The 22,500-nt window shown below is 34.7% G+C and overlaps 1 protein-coding gene across 2 annotated transcripts in view; it reads left to right on the top strand.

Moving 5' to 3' along the window:
• LOC148943982 (uncharacterized) overlaps positions 1 to 22,500 on the top strand; it is a 254,608-nt gene that overhangs the window by 105,082 nt on the left and 127,026 nt on the right. The window lies entirely within an intron of this gene.

Genomic DNA, 22,500 nt, shown 5'->3' with positions numbered 1-22,500 from the left:
TTTAAAAGGAAATGGATTCACTGAGTTTACATAATCATGATTTGTAAAAAGCCTTAGATGATCGGAATAAGTTTATTCAAATGATAGTATTTTCATTGTACTGAGAGATAAAATAATTGTACTGAGAGATAGTATTTTCATTGTACTAAGAGAAATAATAATTATGTATGTACGAACAACTATTTTAAAATGTGTATTGCCCCTTATCCCTTTGAAACAAGTCAATATCCTTTAAAACATTTTACCGAACATTTACATCTACTATAAATAAAAAGGAAGCTTATGTCTAAGCAGAGGCCATACATTAGACAGAGGTGAAATACTGGATAGATTTTGCGTTAAACATGAACGTCATCGCCAATAAGTTACTGTTTGAGAGTGGAATATAAAAAGTCAGACGAAGGCAATAACAGAGCCCCTTAACATTCGTAACTCTTAGACTGTAGCACTTGCTCATTAACTTTTATCAGATTTTGTAGAGACCAGATTGTTTTGAATGTAAGTGCTATTTAATGATTGGGACCACAAGATTCCTCGTAAGAGACTGTAGGTTCTAATATAAAAAAAAAATCGGTAATTCTCATCCTGTTAAGAGCACTAAATGACCGAAAAAAAAAATCTGATGGTATTTCCCAGGTGTGAAGCTTACCTTTTAATTTTACCTTTCACCTAAACCTGGTAACATAACCAAGTAAATCGAATCAAGAAAAGCAAAATCCCGTGACCTAAAACAGAAACTTATTATTGATAATAAGAAAAACCCTACATTAATATGTGAAATCACCAACGGCTCAACAAATCAAGACATCTCATCCCACCAAAAACCATGATATGATAACTAGACCATGAATAATTACCCCTTGATAAAATCATAAAGCGAAAAGCGTTTCTGAGCACAGTCAACTAAACACAGAAAATCTGAAAAAAAAACATTGTATCAGGAAATAAACCCTCTCCGTAAATAATTTTATTTACTTAATACGAAAAACTAAGGAAATTTGAGACGGGACTCATTGTAGACCATACTTAATTTCATCAAGTACTCATAGAAGCTAACCGACCAAAACCTAAGTTAATTTTCATCAAGTACTGAGAGGAACTAACTGACCAAAACCTAAGTAAATTTTTATTAAGTACTGAGAGGAACTAACCGAACAAAACCTAAGTTTGGTTATATTCTAGCGTATCCTAGTTTATAACGATTAGCTTCCCATTTCATTAAAATTAAAGTGATTATTTCTCCTGTATTTGTAATATCTTAGACCTTCGATAAACCTACTCTAAAGATACAAATAGAGATTTCTTTACATGGATAACTCAGGATTTTTACGATATACAAGAAAACACATATTTTTCTGTATTTAAAATTTTATTATTTTTAAGGGAAAGTGTCTATATCCCCCTCTAGGCCCCTTCTAAGGTTTGGGGGAGCTCAAATTTTGATTGATTTTGTTAAAACATAAGTTTTGGTAATATTTTAAGGGGTACAAAGTTTTAACAATTTCCTTCCCATTTCATTAAATTTAAAAGTGATTATTTTTCCTATATTTTAACTTTTAGTCTTTTTTTAATGGCTTAGACCATCATTAAACCTAGGGTAAGGAGAATAGCTGAGATTTCTCTACACTGATGGCTTGGGATCTTCAAGATATTGTAGAATACATATATTTCTGCTGTTCTTGCAGAGTTGGTCATTTTTAAGGGAAATTGACAATATCCTTTTTTTGGCCCCTTCCAGGCTTTGGGGAGCCGACATACACTTTTATTTTTTTTACACAAACTTTTTGGTTATATTTTAGCGTAAATCAAGTTTTAACCATTTTCGTTCTATTTAATTAAGTTTATTTTTCTGTACTTTAACTGAGTTTTCTTTTTATAATTGTTTAGACCTTCAATAAATATAGAGTAAGGATACGGGCAGGAATTTATGAACACATATAGCTTGGGAACTTCAAGATATGCTAGAAAAGAATTTTTTTTTAAGATTTGATAGCTTTTTAAGGGAAACTGTCTATATCTCTCTATCGGCTCGTTTTGGCGTTTTCGGGGGGGGGGGACATACAATGCAATTATTTTAAACCTTTCTATTTGGTTATACCGTGGAGTATATCCAGTTTTAAGGATTTTCTTCTCATTTCATTAAATTCAAAATGATTATGTTAATTGTATTTTAACATTTAGTCTTTTTTAATGGCTTATACCTTTGTTAAACCTAGGGTAAGGATACAATCAGGGATTTCTCGACATGGATAACTCAGGATCTTCAAGATATTTTAGAAAAGATTAAATATGTTCATTTTTAAGGGAAAGGTCTTCAACCTCCTCTTGGTCTTCAACCTCCTCATTTTCGGTTACATTTTAGTGCATATCAAGTTTTAACGATGTTCTCCCCATTTCATTAAATATGAAGGGATTATCTTTTTGTATTTTAGCATTTAGTTTTTTCTTATAATGGCTTAGACCTTCGATAAACGTAGAGTAAGATATGAGCAGGCATTCCTGTGTATTAGATTTTGACCATTTAAAAAAAATAGCGTCTAGTTCCCCATTTTGGCCCCTTATAAGCTTTGAGGCGGGGGTGGGGCAATATGCAGTTTGATTTCTAGAACACATATTTTTTGGTTTCGTTTTAGAGGATATCAAGTTTTAACGATTCCCTTCCGATTTCATTAAATTTAAAGTGGTTATTTTTTCTCTTTTTTCACATTTAGTCTTTTAATAGCGGCTTAGACCTTTAAGAAACCTAGCGTGAGGATATGAACAGGGATCTCTCTACACGGATAGATCGGGATCTTCTAGATATATGTGAAGACATATCTTTTATGTATCTTAAGAATTGGTCATTTTTTAAGAGATAGTGTCTATATCTCTTGGCCCTTTTTAGGGTTCAGGGGACTGACATTCAGTTTGATTTTTTAAAACATACTTTTTGATTATATTTTAACATGTTTCAAGTTTTAACGATTTTCTTCCAATTTTATTAAATTTAAAGTGATTCATTTATCCGTATTTTTACATTTCTTTTTATATAACGGCTTAGACCTTCGATAAACCTAGCATAAGGATACGAGCAGTTTTTTTTTTACACGGATAGCAGGAGATTTTCAAGATATACTAGTAAAAACATGTTTATCTTTAGTATTAACTTGTTCTTTCATTTTCGTAAACTCTTCTAACAGCATTCCTTTTCATCATGTTTTTTTTATCTTTTTTTCAATTTATTATGTTTTTTATTTGTCTTTAACATTGTTATTTTTTCATAGTTACATACATTGGTTTAATAGTCCTAATCTAAAAAAATATAAAAGGCATAAAAACTTAATGCAAATTAATAAATTTAATGAAACAAGATCATTCACAATATTACATCTTATCAATATTATAAAACGATTTTGAAATTTTTGAATTCCTTTCATTTAATATTTCTTTTTCTCTGCTTTTAGTTCGTATTCAACACAATATTATTTGTTACTTCTTGGGTTACACACATTTTTCTTTGTGGTTTCGACCACAAACTTATCGTGCGTTTCGCCACTGTTATTGTTGGATTAATGACTATATCTCATGATTCATCATCATTTGTAATATTGTGACAATCACAAACGTTTTTCTTTTCCTAAATTCATCTTTATGTTCATTAGAAATATTATTTGCCAAAGCCCCTTTACATGTGATTTCAACATCTATTATTACATTATCTTTACATAGGGAACCCATGGAGCATATAGATAAGATATGGTTTATAACATTCTTAGAGTAATATACTTGTGTTCTTCCTGCCTTCTTTTCAATGCTAATACCCAAAAATTTTGGTAGGATGATTTATCAGTCAAGAATTTGTTAACTGCAGCACTAGCGAGCAGCTTGCCCTCTTCATCAACTATTAGTTATACTAATATTATTTTTACAACACAAATATAAATTTCTATTAAAGTGTCCATTTCTGCTTATTTTGTAGTTCTAATATTCATCTTTGAGAGCATATAATGCTGCGATAACCTCACTATGTATACACACTTTCATGATGTATTCATTTGCATGTTTTGAATTCATTTCATATAATGATTCATCCTTTTCCCTCATGACGGGACACTTTTCCTCTTCTCATAGTGACAGGACACATATATTCATCGTTATATCTTTGGTTATGCACTTTTTTCTTTGAGGTCTCATCCACAAGTTCATAATGAGTTTCATCACTGTTGTTATTGGTGTCAGTGACAGTGCATAGTGATCCACCTTCAATAGAACTATTAACGTTTGCAGATATTTTTCTTTTCATTATTTCGTCTTTATATTCATTAGAAGTATTATTCGTCAATACCCTTTTTATTTCCTTTTGATTTCATTGTCTGTTCCTATATTACTTTTACATAAATTGCAGTTCTGACATGTTGATACATTATGTTTTATAACACTGATACATACTTTTGACTTTCTTCTTCTTGCCTACTTTTGAATGCTAATTCCTGAAAGAAGACCAAATGATTTATCAATCAATAATGTGTTACCAGCAGTTTTACCAAGAACCTTGCCATCGTCATAAACTATTAACTTATGGCTTGGACAAGACTGTAGAATTAATTCCTCTGGAGATATTACTCTCCCACATCAACCATTATACCGATGGAAATTCTTAGACACTCCAAAGAAATTTAGTTTCTCAATTTCATGACACTTCACACATACATTTATATTAAGATCTCCAATACTGCTTGTTAATAGTTAAGATATTCATCTTAGTGAGCATTCTATGCTACGATAACTCTATCATCTAGACACTCTTTCTTGTGACAATTCATTTTTACTGTTCCACTCGTGTCTCTCCAGTAACTGGAGCACCATCCTTTTACCCAGAGTACCCGTTAAAAGTGGTCATCTATAGAGTCCTTAGAGAAACGGGGTATAAATGAACAAATTTAGTTTTCCATATTCATTTTGGCTTAGTCCTTATATAAAACTGTGTTAAGGGTCGAGAAAACCCATTCTTCTTAAAAACCATATTTATGTCAGGGTGACATGTAGGGGGCGGGAATATACCTACTATAAGATTTTAGGATAAAAGTCAAACATATTTATTGACAGTACGAATTCATACATAAAAACAACAAAATCAAAAAGACTAAAATTGAAAAAACAAAAATTCAATACGCAATACGCAATGGAAAAACGTAAAAATAACAATACTAGTATGGAAAAAATCAAAATTCATTATACCAAAATGCTGAAAAATCAAAATCAATTATACTAAAATATAATAAAACAAAATTTACTGAGCTAAAAATGCAAATTAAACAGCTATTTCTTTTAAAAGGCCATTTTAACCCCTTATAAGCTGGTCAAAATTCGAGGCCCTCCCTGAGTGGCTGAGTGTAGACCAGACTCCCGGAGAGGTCAGCCGCAGATAGAAGAACCCTCTGGACCAGTCAGGACCCTACCGCAATGGGTTGGCAGTAGGAGGGGTTAAAATGGAGTTTTTAAAGAAATAATTTGTTTATTTTTTTTGTTTTAATGTTTTAGTATAATGAGTTTTGGTCTTTTAACATTTTATTGCGATGAATTTTTTTTTTTAACTTTTTAGTGCAATGAATTTTTTTTTTGATATTAGTGCTTTGATTTTTAATTTTTCCAATACTTGGGTGTTGGATTTTCCTTTTTTTAATTTTAGTGTTCTTGATTTTGTTGATTTTATGTATAATTGTGTTTTTATCAATAAATAAGTTGAACTTTGAACCTAAGACTCTAGGGTAGGTATATACCAGCCCCCCTTATTTAATGTTACCCTGACACTAAATGAATTTCTTAGAAATGTGTGTTTCCGTAACCCTTAACATACTTTTATATAAAGACTACGGCAAAATCAATATTGAAAAATAAATTTAATCTTAAACCCCCGCTTCTCTAAAATATCTATATATGACCCCTTTTAATGTGTACCAATATTAAAAAGAATATATTTTTCAAAGAAATGAGTGCTCTCAAAGCTGAATATCAGAACTAAGAAATAATAAGTAATAAAAACCTTATTGGAGATGTATGTGCGCATTGTCATTACAGTAAGAACTTAAATTTCTTTGGAGTGCCCTTTAATTTTCACCAGTGCAAAGGGGGATATGCAACAGTAAGATTTAAAGAGAGGCTGGAGCTCAAAGATAAAACTAATAGTTGAGTCTAAAACATATAGTTGACGATGAGGGCAAGTTAATTGCTAGTGCTACTAGTAACACATTATTGTCTTATAATTCAGACAACCAGAGTTTTTCGGGTATTAGCATTCAAGAGAAGTCAAGAAAAAGAAAGGCGAACTAATGTAGGAATGTTATAAACCATATCTTATCTATATATTTGAAGTTTTACCATTGTAAAGATAATATAAGAACAGATATTGACATCAAAAGTAAAGTAAATAAGGGCTTTGACAGATAACATTTCTATTGAATATAAACAAGAATTGATGAAAAGAAAAGCGTGTGTGAATATAAACAGTATTAATGTTAACCCAATAATAACAGCAATTGAACGCACGATGAGTTTGTGAATGAAACCTCAAAGACAAATGACGATATATTGACTTTTATCAAAGACAAAATAACCCAAAGACAATGTAACAATGTATATTGTGTTCAATACGAACTAAAAGAAGAGAGAATGTGCCCTGTCAAGAGAGTATAAGGAATTATTCTTTGCAAGGGATTAAAAAAATCCAAAATTGTTTTTTTCATTTGCATTAAGCTGTTATGATTCTTTTAATTTTAGGATTATGACAAACATATGAAACTATGAAGAAATAACAATTTTTAAGGCAAAAAAAACTTAAGAAATGGAAAAAAGGTATTTAAAACTTGTTAAAAAGGCATGGTGCTAGATAAGTTTAAAAAAATGAAAGAACAAGCAAATTTATCATTATAGTGTTATTATATCCCATATCCTTCTATGCGAAATGTTACTTTTGTGCAGATGAAAAAAGAACTGATGGGTGATTCATTTTTCTAAAGTGAATTACTTTTCAATGAAAATGAAACCAATTCCGAATATTTATTCTTCGTGGTGAGCTTTGAATTGAAGAAAGAACTTTAAAAGCATGAAAAAATTCGTGACAAATTAATCGTTAAAATTCACAATACTTGTTAAAATGGTAATACATGAATATAAAATGCTATAAAAAATAAACGCAAACAATTTTCAGGTCCAAGGTGGGAGCCAAAGGCGATAATTTAAGAAAAGATAACAGCACCATCTAATTTATATAATATATGTGCGAAAAAAATCTTCAACATGGCGCGACCTACTGTATATGCCACAGAACAATTAACGTTAAAAAATCATGAACGAATTAAATTATTATTATTATCAAAAATTATTCAAAAATCCGTCACAATTAAATACAACACGACGGACCGTAGGAAAAAAAAATACATCACTGCTTAAGAATGTGGGACCAATCATTCAACTTCCCATCAATTTTTTTATTATGCTTCGCTATCCATCTAGCGACGGCCACCTGTGGGTCAGAATCCTTGAATTTCTCAATAATGAGCGAATTTCTTTACCACGAAGGCAGATAAAGCAGATACTTGGCAAAACGAAAGAACATGGATTGGACTTTAATCTTGTCAGTTTTAGTTAGGAGTTTCCAAAAGGGTGCGGTGTAGAGGATATGGGGAAGGGCAACAGCATTATATAGACTAAATATAAGATGTCGGTTTAATCGAAGCTTAAAAGATAGAATTAAAGCGTAAGCCACTGAGATTCTACGTTTGATTTGTTTAAGAAGAACTTTTCAGGTGATTCGGATAGAAGAAGAAATGGGCAGACCTAAATACATTACGCGATCTATAGGTTGAGCAGAGCTAGATCCAAGCTTTATGGAAGGGGCAGAGGAATTTGTTTCCAGTTAAACAGAGCAATATCAGATTTGGAGAAGTTGGATTCAAGCCCAATTTTCTGATATTTCGCCTCAAGGTTTCCAAAAATTTCGCTGATAGGTTGAAAAGTTCAACCGAGGTTTAGGATGTTGTCAGCATAGCATATCATGGAAAGGTTTACAGAAGACAAAATAAGTAAAGAAGGTCAGAAAACTTGTGCTTCCAGAATATAGTTATTAAAGAGATCGAGAGAGGTGACGGCTCCTTGACGGGTCCCTTTCTTGAATGGGATAAGTTGTCCACGTGGAATTGGGGGCATCCCTTTATCTAGGGATAGTTTCAAGTGGATGTAAAGTCTTGAGTATAAATCCCGAAGAGAACGAATAATACCCAGATTCAATCCATGTTTACCAGCTTTCAGAAGAATCGCTGCGTGGATAAGAGAGTTGATTGCACGTCTGACATCATGTCCTTTCAAAACAAGGCTTTCTCCAGATGATTCTGCATCAGTCAGGCATTTGCAACTACGGTTAAAGCGTTGGCACTCCCGGTACCTCACTTGAATCCGTATATAAGACTTTTGTATAGCAGACTTTTTCCAGTTTCCTAATAAGTAGTAACTCAAAGAGCTTGCAAATGGATATAGATACAGTAATAAAAAGGAATGATGTACAGTGAACTTCAGACTTCCCTGTTTTAGAGATAGGAATCAAATCTCCGATGCAAAAAGAAAAAGGAACGATATCTGGAGTGAAAATCATCTGCATAAGCAGACACAGATGAGCCGTAAGAAGTTTTCCCCCGTATTTCAAATGAATAGCACTAACTTTGTCAATACCAGATGAATGTTTCCATTTGAATTTTGGAATGGCATCTTCGAAAGAACGGTTACTGAACACAAAATCATCATCGGCTTAAGCATCCAAAAACTGATCCATAGCTACTTCATAAGATTGCTCTATGATGGGATCCGGGGCAGAAAACTCAGATTTATAATATGCATACCAATGAGATTCTGGAATGTCAGCTAAGAACGTTGACGAAGAAAGGGTGCTGAGAAGAAGACAAATTTAGATTCCATATTTCGATCTTGTTTTGCACGGGCAGAATAGCTATTAAAAAGATCTATGTGACGCTGAGCAAGAATTTTGGAGAATTTCCGCTTTGTAGAGATCCACATGTTATTTACATGCCCGGCAGTAGGACGCCCACAATATTTCCATACAGAAAATCAAAACATTGCTTATCCACATGAAGTAAAATACTCTGGATTTGTGGTCCATCCAGGGAAGATAACTTTGAAGACACGTTGCATGGAGACAGCTTGTTTTTCGGCAAAGCTGAGGGCATGACAAATTACAGCACAATATATATCAAGACAAATATGGACTTCATTCTTAGGCAACTGAAATGAATTTTAGAGAAAATGAAATGGGACATTAATTTTACTTAGAGTTGAGTAAACCAACTCGAGGAACTGAGTTTGGTCAATCTTTGACCAAAGAAGACGATACGGTCGTGCTGAGGAATCACGTGGTGGTGGACTACTTTGAGAAACAATAGATGGCACACCGATTGAGCAAGTTATAGGTAAGTGGTCAGACAGCTGATAATCAAATATACTGTTAACTGTATCGGCTGTCAGATTTGAAGATACAGCAATGTTGTCCAAGTTAGAGATTCACGAAGACGTGTGAACATACGTAAAATGTAACATTTTATCTAATGCACGCAAAAATTTACTAAATAAACCCTTAAATATAGTAGTACGTGGAGACGCCTGAGATTTTGGTTCAGAGAAATTACAATTAAAGCCTCTGGCTATAACAGAAGATAAACCTAGACGCCAAATTTCTTCTACACAAGAACCTAAATTTTCTTACGATGAAGCAAATAATCACTCTGACTGTTCGTTGGAGTAATCAGTGGGTAGATACACAATAATATAAACACAAGAGTCCACTCTCACAGAAAAGTAATTATAATTTAGTTTGAACAAGCTAGAATAGTGAGCCGATTTAAAGAAAGCAAGAAGTCAACCAGAGGGTCTGTCTCTGTTACTTAGCATTCTAGCACGCATGGAGTAAAATGTCATGGCATCAAGTGTAAGTATGTTGATAACATGTTTAGTAAAAAATGATTCTGGAGGAAAACACAGAAGTGCAACACAGAAGTTTATTTGTAAATAACCCATTTATATTACATAATAGTAGAAACAAGTCCTCGGTTTAAGTTTTTCAGGCACTGTACATCATAACAAGCATGACCATTGCTCTTGCAACAAACGCAAAAGGCACTTTTCTGGCATGGAGTATCAGGCATCGATTTGTGGTCGACGGATCCACATTGTAAGAACAGTGCACTGTGCTCTTACAATTTCTGGCAAGCTCACCGATTGCATGAAAATTGAAGTAGCGACGTGGTAGAAACACGAACTCTTCAACCGGAAGGCGTTCATACCCCACTTTCATAGATGCTTTTGGAAACGTATCAAGATTAGTTCGAAATGGAAAGTAAACTTTAAATGTCCGGGACTTGTCACACTGTAGCTTTTTAGTGCACTTGGGGGATTACCTGTTTCAGTGACAATTTCTCTAAATCTTCTGGCACTTGCTTCATCGCCACGACAAAAGCAGGCTCCATGAGGGAAATGTTGAGCGATGGTTCGCTCAACATTATTTTCGAAACTACTGTGGCATGAATAGACCCGCCAATAGCAGGTACTTCACATGGACTGAAAACTACAAACTTTGGGATCAAAACATTTTGCTTTGCCACCGTGATAAGCGACTTGCACATATAAGTAATATTCTCATAATCCTTGGCATACGAAACCATCCGGGTTTGGATATCCAACTCACAATGAAGGTTATTTTTAGCTTGTAAAACTGCATCGTGTTGGAAATAGTTAATAGCACTCTTGACGATCATATCAAGTTTTACAGCTTCTGTGAGGGATCTACTCCAAAAGTTCAGAACAGGGCTAAACACCAACTTTTCAGCCATCTTATTTCTCTCGTAAGCAGCCACAATCCAAATCGTAATCCATAAATCTAAGTCCAGAGACAGTCGTTCGACTGGTGATGTAATGGTGACGTCACACAGTAGCAATAATAATTTTATTTTATTTACCTGTAATCCTTTCCAAAATATTGCGAAATGTGATACACAGGGATTAAATTTACTTAAAAAGCTTACTGGTTTTTTAATGGAATACCCAATTTAGTATAGGTGTGTTCACTTTGAACTCTAAATCAATACGTCTTTCCAGTAGCACCTTCTTAGCGCTTTGCCAATCTTCTCTCTCAAAGTTGAAAAGTTCTCATATGCTGGAACTATTAAACCAATATCAGGGCCAAAGAAGGGGATAAAGACACTTTACCTAAAAAAATGAAATGAATGTTAAAATAAAGAAAAACTAATCAGTTTAAATTTGATGAGATGGAAAGTACATCCTTAAAACTTGATATACGCTAAAATATAAACAAAAAGTATGTGTTAAAGAAATCAAACTCTATGTAGGAGTAGTGATGTATCAATCTCTGTTCGGGATGGGTCCTCTCCTTTTTGCATATATTAATATCTCCGAGCGAACAGTACTCTTTTATAGTGTCAATTAAAGGAAGCGCACAGTACTCTCTTTTTATGTCAATCTAAGAGAGCGCACATTCCCCCACCATACAACAAGACAAGTATTTTGTTAATTAAAGGTAGCGGATAGTTAGGACATTACTGTATAAATTAAAGAGAAAGTACAGGTATATGGATGTTTTATGTTTATGGATGTTTATTGTTGTATTGGTGTTATATGCTATATTTCGTTGTATGGGAGTCTGATTGTTCTTACAGAGATGGTTTTTGATATATGGTTAAATATGTGTGTTACTTTATCATTGATTATACGTATTTTTATATGGTTGGTGTTTTATTAATTTTTTTTTGTATGGATGTTTTATTGTAAGTATATATGGTTTTTAATAGTTTTTCAGGCTGGTATAGATATTTTAATGTTAGACATGATTCTTCATGGTAGCATGATCATAGGAGTTGACGCTTTTACTCTGACATTGAGTGTGGATATAAAAAGTCCGATACCGAGTTAGTTTCTCAGTAAACAAATTGAATTTGATTAGTTTACATTATGTCAAATTGGAGAAATAAACGTTCAAATATTGTGAAAATGAGTAGTTTCACACTATTACACCTCGAAGGAGCTGAGAGTGGTGTTGTGAAGACAAGGGCCCCCAATGTAGCAGTTGAAATTGGAAAGGATTCCCGACTAACATTTGAGTGGGAAGAAATGTTTAGAAGATACGTTATATCATTGAGTAAATTTAAGTCAGATGAACAATTTTGCTTTGCCACAAAAGTGAATATAATGTATTTATCACGACTACAACATGGGTTGAATGCTATTATGAAGCACACTGAGGAAAATGGATTGACTCACCAAACAAGAAGAGAGTAAAAATATATTCTTTTATTACATTTCTGTCAATAAAATTTTTTTTTATGATTATTTTTTGATTAGACACTCTAGATGATCGTTTACTCCACTCTTTCTCTCTCTCTATTGTGGGAGTGTCCAAGAGGTATTGAGATTATGCGCAAAGTAAAAACTTGCAATTGTTATTTTAGTCTGTAGTGGGTAGTGGGAGTATCAAGAACGAGAATGATTGGATTTGAGAAACAGAAGAACTTACAGAATCTAGTCAAATTGGAAACATATTTAGTGTTAGATGATGACTTTCTGAAATTATATCTTCAACGGAAAAAATTTTCTCTATAAATGCTTAACAGTATAATTGGAACTGATTCTACATCTTTGGACTATTTTATGAAGCTTATGCGTTGTGAATCAAATGCATTTAATCAATTTATTCATATATTAATTGAAACGAAGCAAAATGACATTGTAATTCTGCTTTTAACCACTAACTAGAAATTCATTCTTTAAAACAATAGGAAATAAATTTTTGTGATGATACTCGATTAATTATCCTCCTCCTCCTAGAAGACAATGTCTTTTTTTATTGATTTTGAGTCAGTTTCTTTTTGGCAGTGAGACGAACAACATCGAAAAAATGTATCATACTTGTTCACTATGTTTATATACATTGGGCAGCTGGTCATCATGTGAGAACTGTACTACAGTTGATGTCTATGATGAAACGTGTAGATTATGCAGTCCGTGTAAATTGCATAAAGGATATGCTGTACAAATTACGGACTGTAATACCTGCTTTGAAGAGACTTGTGACTCTCATCCTAATGGATATCTATGCTCCAATTGTCATTATGATATTTGTGACCAATGGGAAAATACTTACCCCGGTGTGATTGGAAAAAACCCTAAACGTGATTTCAGTTTATTTTTAAGAGACTGGTATCGTCGTGGATTTAAATTGAATTGTAAAGAATATTTTAGAGCACGTTTCAATTGTAAAAACATGAACTTTGTGAGGACAATGCTAGTAATGATCATAAACCTAGTGATTTTTATTTGGCTGTGACAGAAAGTGATTCTTCATATGAGAATACTGTGTGCGACATTACTTCAAATAAACAGATAGAAACATGTGAATTTTACAATATGAATCGTAATAGTATCAATGACTTCACAAGAAGATTTAATAAAAATGAAGTTACATTATATTGTGGAAAATCTGACCCTGACTTTGCACGCCAGGATCTGTACAAGTTGAATCCCAATGATCTGCCACCACTAATCGTCGTCGACGACGACTACGATAACAATCTAAATGACTATGAACAAGAAGAAGAAGAAATCTAAACAATAAAGACAAAAGAGTTTTGTTTATCGTGCATATATATTTTATTAATAAATAAATTCACATAAATTTTTAAAACACTTTATTTTTAGGGCACTGAAATCAATGTTATACAGCTCTGACAGGGTATTTGCTACTAGAAAGTCATTCAAACGTGGACGGTACACATAAATTTTGAGAAATTCACTGAAAGTATAGTCACGACATCAAAAAATGAAACAAAGTAATGCATGAAAACCACAACTTTTGGTTGATAAATCTTGTGCTTGCATCCAATTTTGAATAATTGTTTTCCCACTTCCTTCAAGGTAGTTTTTGATGTTGTGTGTGTAGAATGCATATGGTAGACCAAGAGAATCAAAAAATTCTTTATTCTTCGCTGTTTAAAAGATGCATAGCCAATGACCCGTCTGCACAGTTGATGGACTACTATTAACAATGAAAATAGTTTTGTTAACAGTATGAATATAATCAAGGAAATCTTAGGGCATACAATAGGATTTGTATTTGGACATAAAAGGATCCATGTTAAATACATCGATTATTTAATTGGTGTTCATGGTGCAAAGTCTAAAGGAACACTACCATCGGGGGTAATTTCCCAATAGGTTTCAAATTGATTGGGTGAGATTAATGTTACACTCTCTGTCAATGGTTTGTTAAAGGCACACTCTAAACGTACAGTACCCATTCTGACAATACTCATATCTTGAGTACCAGACAAGTCCAGAACAATGATACCATGACTTTTAGCGAACATTGAATCGGTAATACCATTTTCATGTAGGTGCGAATTTCGATCTAGAGATTGCATCGTCAATTCATATAGGGTCCTATAGGATTTATCAAAGGACAAATTGTAGAGAGGAATTCCATTTACTTTACATACAATAGTGGAAAGTCCAAATAATTCAAATTCATGTGGTGAACTTGTCCACGATCCTATGGCACCGGCACTTTTTGCAAAGCCAAAGCCAAAGCAAAAGGACTCATAACCTGTTGTTTTCACACATGATGTATTGCCGAGGTAAGATTGACATTAGTATTGGGTGCCGCATCAAGTGTTTTTCTCAATATAAAATTGGACGGTGCAAGTTGTAACTTAACATCAATTTTAACATTGGGGGTATCCATTGGTATATATTAAATATTTAATGATTGAGTATACCAACTAAATGATACTCCTTGCTGACCGCCAAAGTGAGTTCACCGTCAGTATCAACATTTGATCTGTAGTCATAGCCCATTGGCAGTCCTCTCAATTTTTTATAGACCTTTGGAATCATCAACATAAATTGTATGTAACTCGCATAGTTTGATAGATTATTGCTAGTGCTCACCAATGTTCCATTTATGTAGAAACATATTTGTTTAAATAAATTGTGTAGTATACCATTTTCATAGGACAATCCATCGACGTTGGAGGGAGGTAAATTGTCAGACTTCTTCCTCACCACAATGTTTAAGTCGATAAATGTGGATGATAAATCTATGGACTAGTCTGTATTGGAATAAATTTGAAAATGTATGTTTTCAGAGAGGGGTTGCTGTGTATAGAACTGTTCATAGTACCCGTGTTTTACACTGACATCCACACTTTATGCATTGAAAAGATTTAGAGATGTGGTGACAGTGAGATGAGATTCTTTGTGGGGTAGATATGCCGTTTCAGTCTAGGAAAAGAAATCCCTTTTCAATCTAACAATTTTTCTTCTTGGTTTCTTTTTCTTATTCTTACTTTTCTTTGACAAGAGTGATGTTGTCATTCGTTTCTGACCTGAGTAGAGACTGATGAGTGATGAGATGTTTCTCCTCCTTTTAAAATCTTTTCCACTTTTTCGTGACTTCAATCGCTTGCCAAGAGATCATGCGCTGGACCTGAGATTTTGTGAAAGACTTTCTTTAAATCTGTACCATCCCCCCAATCGAGTAGCGTAGAGGATAAAAATCTGCAGCAACCGGCGAAATATATTTTTTAAGCCAGTGGTATTGCAGAGCGAAACAGCTTAGCAAACTAATTGCCAAGACCGTAGCCCGACATTGACGAACGGCCTTTATAATAGTCCATTCCATGACCCAATTGTTGGGGTTGGAGAGCAGTAACAAAACAATCAATATCAGGACATACAAATACATTTTTTATATTAGCCATTTTGTTGTTGTTGGCGAATGGGTCGAAAATGACATGTAATCACGGCTAAACATTTAGTTATTGCTAGAGGATCACCTAATTCATTTCTTAGTGTTAACTGACAGAGTTCCAAATACGAAGTGTTTACAGAAACATACTGAAGATTCTTCATATTATAGTGATGAACATGTTCATTGGTTGTTTTTCGTTCAAGAAAAAGTAGGAGGGGGACATTTGATTTACCAACTCTCGATGTCTCCACAAAGGATGCATTAAGAAATATGCAAGAGTCCGAAGCAAGACCAGGTGGATAATCAGCAAAAATAACTTGATCCATCCATTTAACAGTGCTTGCGTTTTCCCATTGATCATATTCCGTTGGAAGCCATAAACATTTCTCAGATTATCAGTGAGATAAATCATTTCAGTGTCAACAGGAGAGGTAATGTAAATAATATCGTGCTCCATTGAATAATCAAAATAGAATGTACCATTACTACGATATGAGATTTTTCTATTGATTGCACAACACAAATCCGTCATAGTACCATATTCTTTATATCTCAGTGTAACATCCGGATAGTATCTATATTTAAATGCTTCAACCCATTCATATTCGACAAAGAGTGACCATTGAATGGTATAACTTTTATCTCATATACACGATCTTTTCTCAGAATATCATAGGTATTTTTGAGAATACAGTCGACAAGAGCAACTTCATGCTTTCCATCGTCAAATTTGATGGTGGGGGAGAGTTTCGTCCAAAAATCACTTGTTGTATTCAAGTCATTGTAGAGAAGATCAGAGACGTTGGACATAAACATTACTTAAAAATCAATGGGCATTGTGTATGTCCTCGGAGGCTATCCACAAATCAAAATCAGAGTTGTATCCTTGCCAACAAACAAGCAACTGTTTCATGCCCCTGTGAGTACGAGTCTTTAATATCTTTTGAATCTGATAGATTCCAGTGTTTTTAACTTTTTGTAATTCATAATCAAAAAAGCTGCCAAGAACCTCATCATCTTTCATGTCACGTAGATGATACGTTATGGGTGTAGTGTCCAAGAGTTTGGAGAGTTTAAAAAGTTCAGTGGACCATAAGTAATTACCCTTTTTCAAAACATTAGTAGTTAGGTTGAATCGAACAGTATCACCAACATTGAATTTCTTCTTTTTCTTCTCATTACCACCATCACCACCACCAAAACAATTGGAATATTGTTTTAAGAAAAGTGTCAAGCGTATTGACATCATGATGAACTTCTGTTGGGGTTGAAATTGACAGGGATCGTTGTGAACGTTGATTATAAATCAACAGGATTTTATGCAAATCATGAATAAAAGCTGCAGTATTTTTCAAAGTGCAATATCTAGAAAGTAAAAGTCGAATAGTTCTTATCAGCCGTTCGGCCAATGCTGCCTTTTTTGGACTATGACTATGACAGAGGATTGTATTATATTAAAGTAGAACCTTCTTTACATGGGGATTAACAAATTCACTACCCCGATCCGTTTGAATCTTCTTATAGCAATTCTGTTCAAGGATGATTTCAAGAGTATTAGCAACTTCTTCGCCGGTCTTTGGCCGCAGTGGAAAGGACTATGCATAGTGACTAAAAACACTGATTGCAAGTAGAATGTACTTGTATGGGTGATTGTGACGCCGTTGAATCTCATCCAGAGCCAAAAGATCTGCTTGTAATATTTATAATAGGAAAAAAGGCTTTAGTTTTTCAATAGTGACTACCAGGAACTCTATGATTACGATGTAGGGTGTAACTTGATCCATTCTGTAAATACTCTGCCGCCAGTTTCTTTTCAAGTCCAGTGACTTGAGCAAGTGTTGTGGATGAACTTAAACTTCCCACTTCACCAATATTCTCATAAACATGTTTCAATGCTTCAAACATTTTGAACGTAAAAACGTAGTGAAGTGTTCACTGCCCATTTGCATATTAACAGGCAGGGCGTATCCAGGATTTTAGTTCAGGGGGGGTTTTACTAATTTTTGACTTTTTTGGAGGGGGGTTTTACTAATTTTTTACTCAGTTTTCGACTAATTTTACTGATTTTTACCTAGGTTTTACTAATTTTCGACTTGTTTTCGATTCGGTCAAAATTTCGGGGGGGGGGAGTTCAAACCAGGTAACCGCCCCCCTGGATATGGCCTTGCCAATAGGTGATGGTGAGGGAGATGCAGTGATATTAAGACGTCTTTGCTTGACTCCCCAACACATAACTCTTGTAAATCATTTCCACTTGGCGTGCTAGTATTTTCCGAACATGATTTAAAAACATCTTTTGATACTTGACTAAATTCCTTTAATCGTTTTAAAATATGTTTATTGGCAATAAGGCTTTTGGGAAAGTTTTATGAAATTAAAAATGTATGCAGATGGCTGTCAAATGATACAAGTCTTTTACGATTCGTGACCACATCTGATAATAAATCAAGTAGAATATAGGTCTTGCCATGGATTACAACTTGATTCCCAATAGCATCAATTTGACTATGTTCACTGTCATTGAGATATGTCAAGAGTCTTTTACACTGTTCACGATAGGAGTGGGGCATTAGATCTGTAACACTTGTCATAACTTTAGACCAAGCTTCTTCTTCTTTTGGTATTATTGTTGTTGTTGATGATGATGATTGAGTCATTTCCTTATTGTGATCAATTACATTTACTTTGAGGGGTCTCTCACGATAGGGTTTATGTTTGTCGACTCGGCGAAGTGCATTTTGAAGCAGAATTAATTTTTCGTCGGCAATTATCTCATTGCTAATGAATTTATTGAGATTGTCCTCGAAATGTTCCTTTGGCAAAAGGGCGAGTTCAATTGGAGTCAAAAGGGTTTGGCCATTCTCTCTCTCTCTAGAGAAAACTGTTTACAAGTCCTGCAATGATTGGCAGTAAAAGTGTAAAGAAGTTACCACCCGCTTGAAGAAGTCGTTTTCTTTTAAAATTGTGTACTTTATTTTTGCTTGCTGCTGGGAATATGCTATTATTATTTATAATAATAATAGGAAAAAATTCTTAGTCGACAGCGGTGCATTGAAAATCGTAAAGTCAATCTTAGAACGAGCCGATGGACGGCAATTGTTCGTCAGAAAGCCTCGCGGTGAAGTTGTAGTACTCATACGGATATATGCCCTTACACGTTAATAAATCATACATTTCACCGTCTAGAAAGTGCTGTTTAAGCTGTTAAAATTTTTGTTCGATTTTCTTAAAAAAATTTTATCACGATTTTGAATTATTTTTGTTAAAAGTTTCATTTTGCCGGACATTGATGGTCCGCAAAGAATCGATCTAAATGGAGTATTCAATTGAAACATAGTCCCCACTTGCATCGATGTCAAAACACAAATTACTGTGGATTGCATCGTTCCAATGAATAAATAATAATAGTAATTTCCCTAATCAGATTCAAGACAAGGAAAACAAAAACATTTTTAAAGAATAATACATGTTTTTTATTTACTGAATAAAAACGTCACCATAAAAAATACTACATATTTCATTAACACACATATAAAAACATGAAAAAGGCATTATCATGTAATAAATTCAAAACAATATATTTTTTTTATTTATTCAATAAAAAGACACTAAAAAAGCACTTATCATAACTGAAAAGGGCCCCGCGGAAGGGTGCTGTGGCCGCTGGTGGTGGCCAGCTGAAGGCCACCCCCCCCTGCGGGCTGGCCGCGGGTGTGGGGTAAAAAAAATTTAAACACTTTTTATATATTTACAAAAAAAAACAAAAGAAAAGAAATTATATGACTCTACCTTGCTATAAAAAAAAACACTGCTGAGTTGGGGAAAAAAACCACTGCTGAGTTGGGAAAAAAAAAACACTGCTGAGTTAGAAAAAAAACATCTATTAAAAAAGATCCCACCACCCAACCATTTACTATTGAATTTTTTCCCGACCGAGGCTATGTCTATAGTCCTGACATACACCTTGGTCAGAAGTTAGATATTGTTCGTGGGGTAGCACTTTCACACCATCCGCACACACATAGACTTTATCCGACACGGGACACATGGCTATTTTATCAACTAAGACTGTGTGGTTTTTAAATTTTAAAGAGCGAATCGCCATAACTTTCACCCCTGGAACTATACTATTTTCCACACAGTTTCTATATACATTCATGTCTAAATTCTTATTCACGTAGTGTCTAGATACCCCTTGCAGACTATTTTGATTACCTCCTTGTGTGTTTGCACACAGAACACCTTCGGACGTGCAAGCACACCACTGGAAATAATGTCACTTCCCGTCTCTGATTTTAACATTAATAATTGATTTGGGGCCTGACTTTTCACTAGCTCCAGGTAAATGGACTCGTCCCAACTGGTAAAGTTCATTCGAGAGCTAATGTGCGCGCCTTTTTCCAAATCTTTCGATAAATTCGCGGTTTCAACTTTTAGCAAAAGTGAATTGATATCCCCGTAATATACTTGAACTTCTCCCTCCCCCGGCCATTGGCACTTACACACATCATAAAAGAATGACAACATAAGTTTTTTTGGTTTTTCGGTTATTGCGTTGCCACTTGCAATATTTTTATTTAAAATTACAGTTCTTTTTCTTCTATTCAAGAGGATCATTATCGAGTCTATGATGGTGAACGATGTGAAGTTTAGATCGGCCACGATTCGAGCACATTCTTTTGGGTCAGTCACAACGTCACAACGACTTTGATTACGTAAACTCTCACACATTTTACCGAGGGCTGAGATCAAAATGAGTTTAAAGATTGGCTTTTCAACCTTCGTTTTCGCTTCGGAACGTTTACCAACAAAAGTGTCAATAAACGTTTTCAAATAGGGTTTCTGGTCAAACTGGAGGGCTCTATGTATCTTTTGACGTTGAAATAGCTGGCTACCATCCACTGCAAAAGAACGTGATGTACAACGATATTCTCTTTAGGATGAAGGTCAGCGACAAGTTTTTGTTTAGAAGGTGTCTTGTGCACACCCCCATCCTCTACCTTAGAAATACTGTATGGACTCAAAAGAGTCCCCAGTCACCGCTCTGTTTCTGCTCGGGAAAACAAAATCCTTCTCCAAGTCATGATGCTCCTCTGGCATTTCACCATCAATTTCAAAAAACCATCCCCGTGGTCCATTCTGCTCAACATTGGCAATGTTGAGGAAATCTGAAGCACGAGGATCATAAGCCATTTATAATTTAAACACGGCAAAGAGTAGCGAGACATTGCCGACGGATAGAGGGAGTTCATATCTAAGAAAACTGCATCCGACTTTACACCGGTGTCTTGTCCAGTCGGATCATTTTCAAGAATACGATCCTTATGAAAAACTACCCTCCTTTCATTGATCTCTCAATAAATAGATGCTGATCCACGTCGGGGATCAAACCTATTTCCTCTTTACTGATTTTAAGAATTAATTCCGTCACCAAATGAGGAGTGGAAAAATAATAACCTAATCCAACCCCAATTCCCTATAGATTTTAGTTCTTACACACAATATCCAGCAACGTCAATACATCACTTGCCAGGTACAATCTAAAATAATCTCACCCATTTTTACATCCCCCCTTAGCCCAAACCCTCTTGGCAAATTTTTAGTCGACAGCGGTGTATTGAAAATCGTGAAGTCAATTGTAGAACGAGCCGATGCACGGCAATTTTTCGTCAGAAAGCCTAGCGGTGGAGTTCTAGTACTCATACGGATATATGCCCTTACACGTTAATAAATCATACATATCACCGTCTAGAAAGTGCTGTTTAAGGAGGTGTTGCTTAAGGAGGGGGAAAGTAATAAAATTGTCACTTTTCTGTACTTCAATGAGTTGTCTTAGGGACTTGGGGAAGAAGCTAAAGGAGTCTAAAAAGCAGATCTTATTCATGCACAATTTATCATCTATTATTTGCCATTTAAATTGTAGGAGCGGCAGCTTTGCTGACAATTTGGTTATGATCTTATAAGAAAAAGAACCATCTAACCATGCACCATTTACAACTCCACTTCGTTGCAATCGTGCCTACGCCGGTAAAATAAATTTCAGATCATAGCGGGAAATGTGTATATAAACAGGTAGAAAATATTGTTGACTAACATTTAAATTACACGGTGGATGAGCCACTCCACTAAAATTACTCAATTCCGATGCAAACGAGTTGCTCAAATGATCGTGGTCGTGGACCATCCCTTTCCCCCTTTCCCCGTACCCCCTTTCCCTCTTTCCCATTACCCTAAAGAAATTCCCCCTCACAAACCCAACATATTTTTTCAGTTTTAATGGCCAACTCGTCCTCTGGTGATAGAGTCTTTGGATAGGATGTATTTCGCAGCCGTGATATCAATTTATTTGCTTTTTTAATGACTGCTGTCACGGCTGAGAGCATACAATCCTCACCACCCAATCTCTCAACTACCTCTACCAATTGCATGGAATTACACGAGTCTCTTTGTGCGTGAGCATAAGAGACTGCAATTACCTCATGTTTTTTTTAACAAGATTTGAATTCAATGGATAATACACCTCTATGAGAGTGGCTTCGCAGTCTAAGGCCACCTTGTCACTCTGTTGGAGTGAATTTTGAAAGTTCTTAAATCGGAAGATGGCCCTGTCACCGCTAACCGTTTGCACAGATTGACACCCATGACGCTTGCAATGCTTCATATGATTGTTTAACTTAATTTTTGACCGGAATCTGAAAAGG

Source organism: Artemia sp. Qi Xiang Cuo, chromosome 15, assembly GCF_049724085.1.
Source record: "Artemia sp. Qi Xiang Cuo chromosome 15, ASM4972408v1, whole genome shotgun sequence".
In the NCBI taxonomy this organism is placed as follows: Eukaryota; Metazoa; Arthropoda; class Branchiopoda; order Anostraca; family Artemiidae; genus Artemia; species Artemia sp. Qi Xiang Cuo.
Note: the sequence above shows the minus strand (reverse complement) of the source record. Positions and strands in the feature narration are given on the sequence as shown.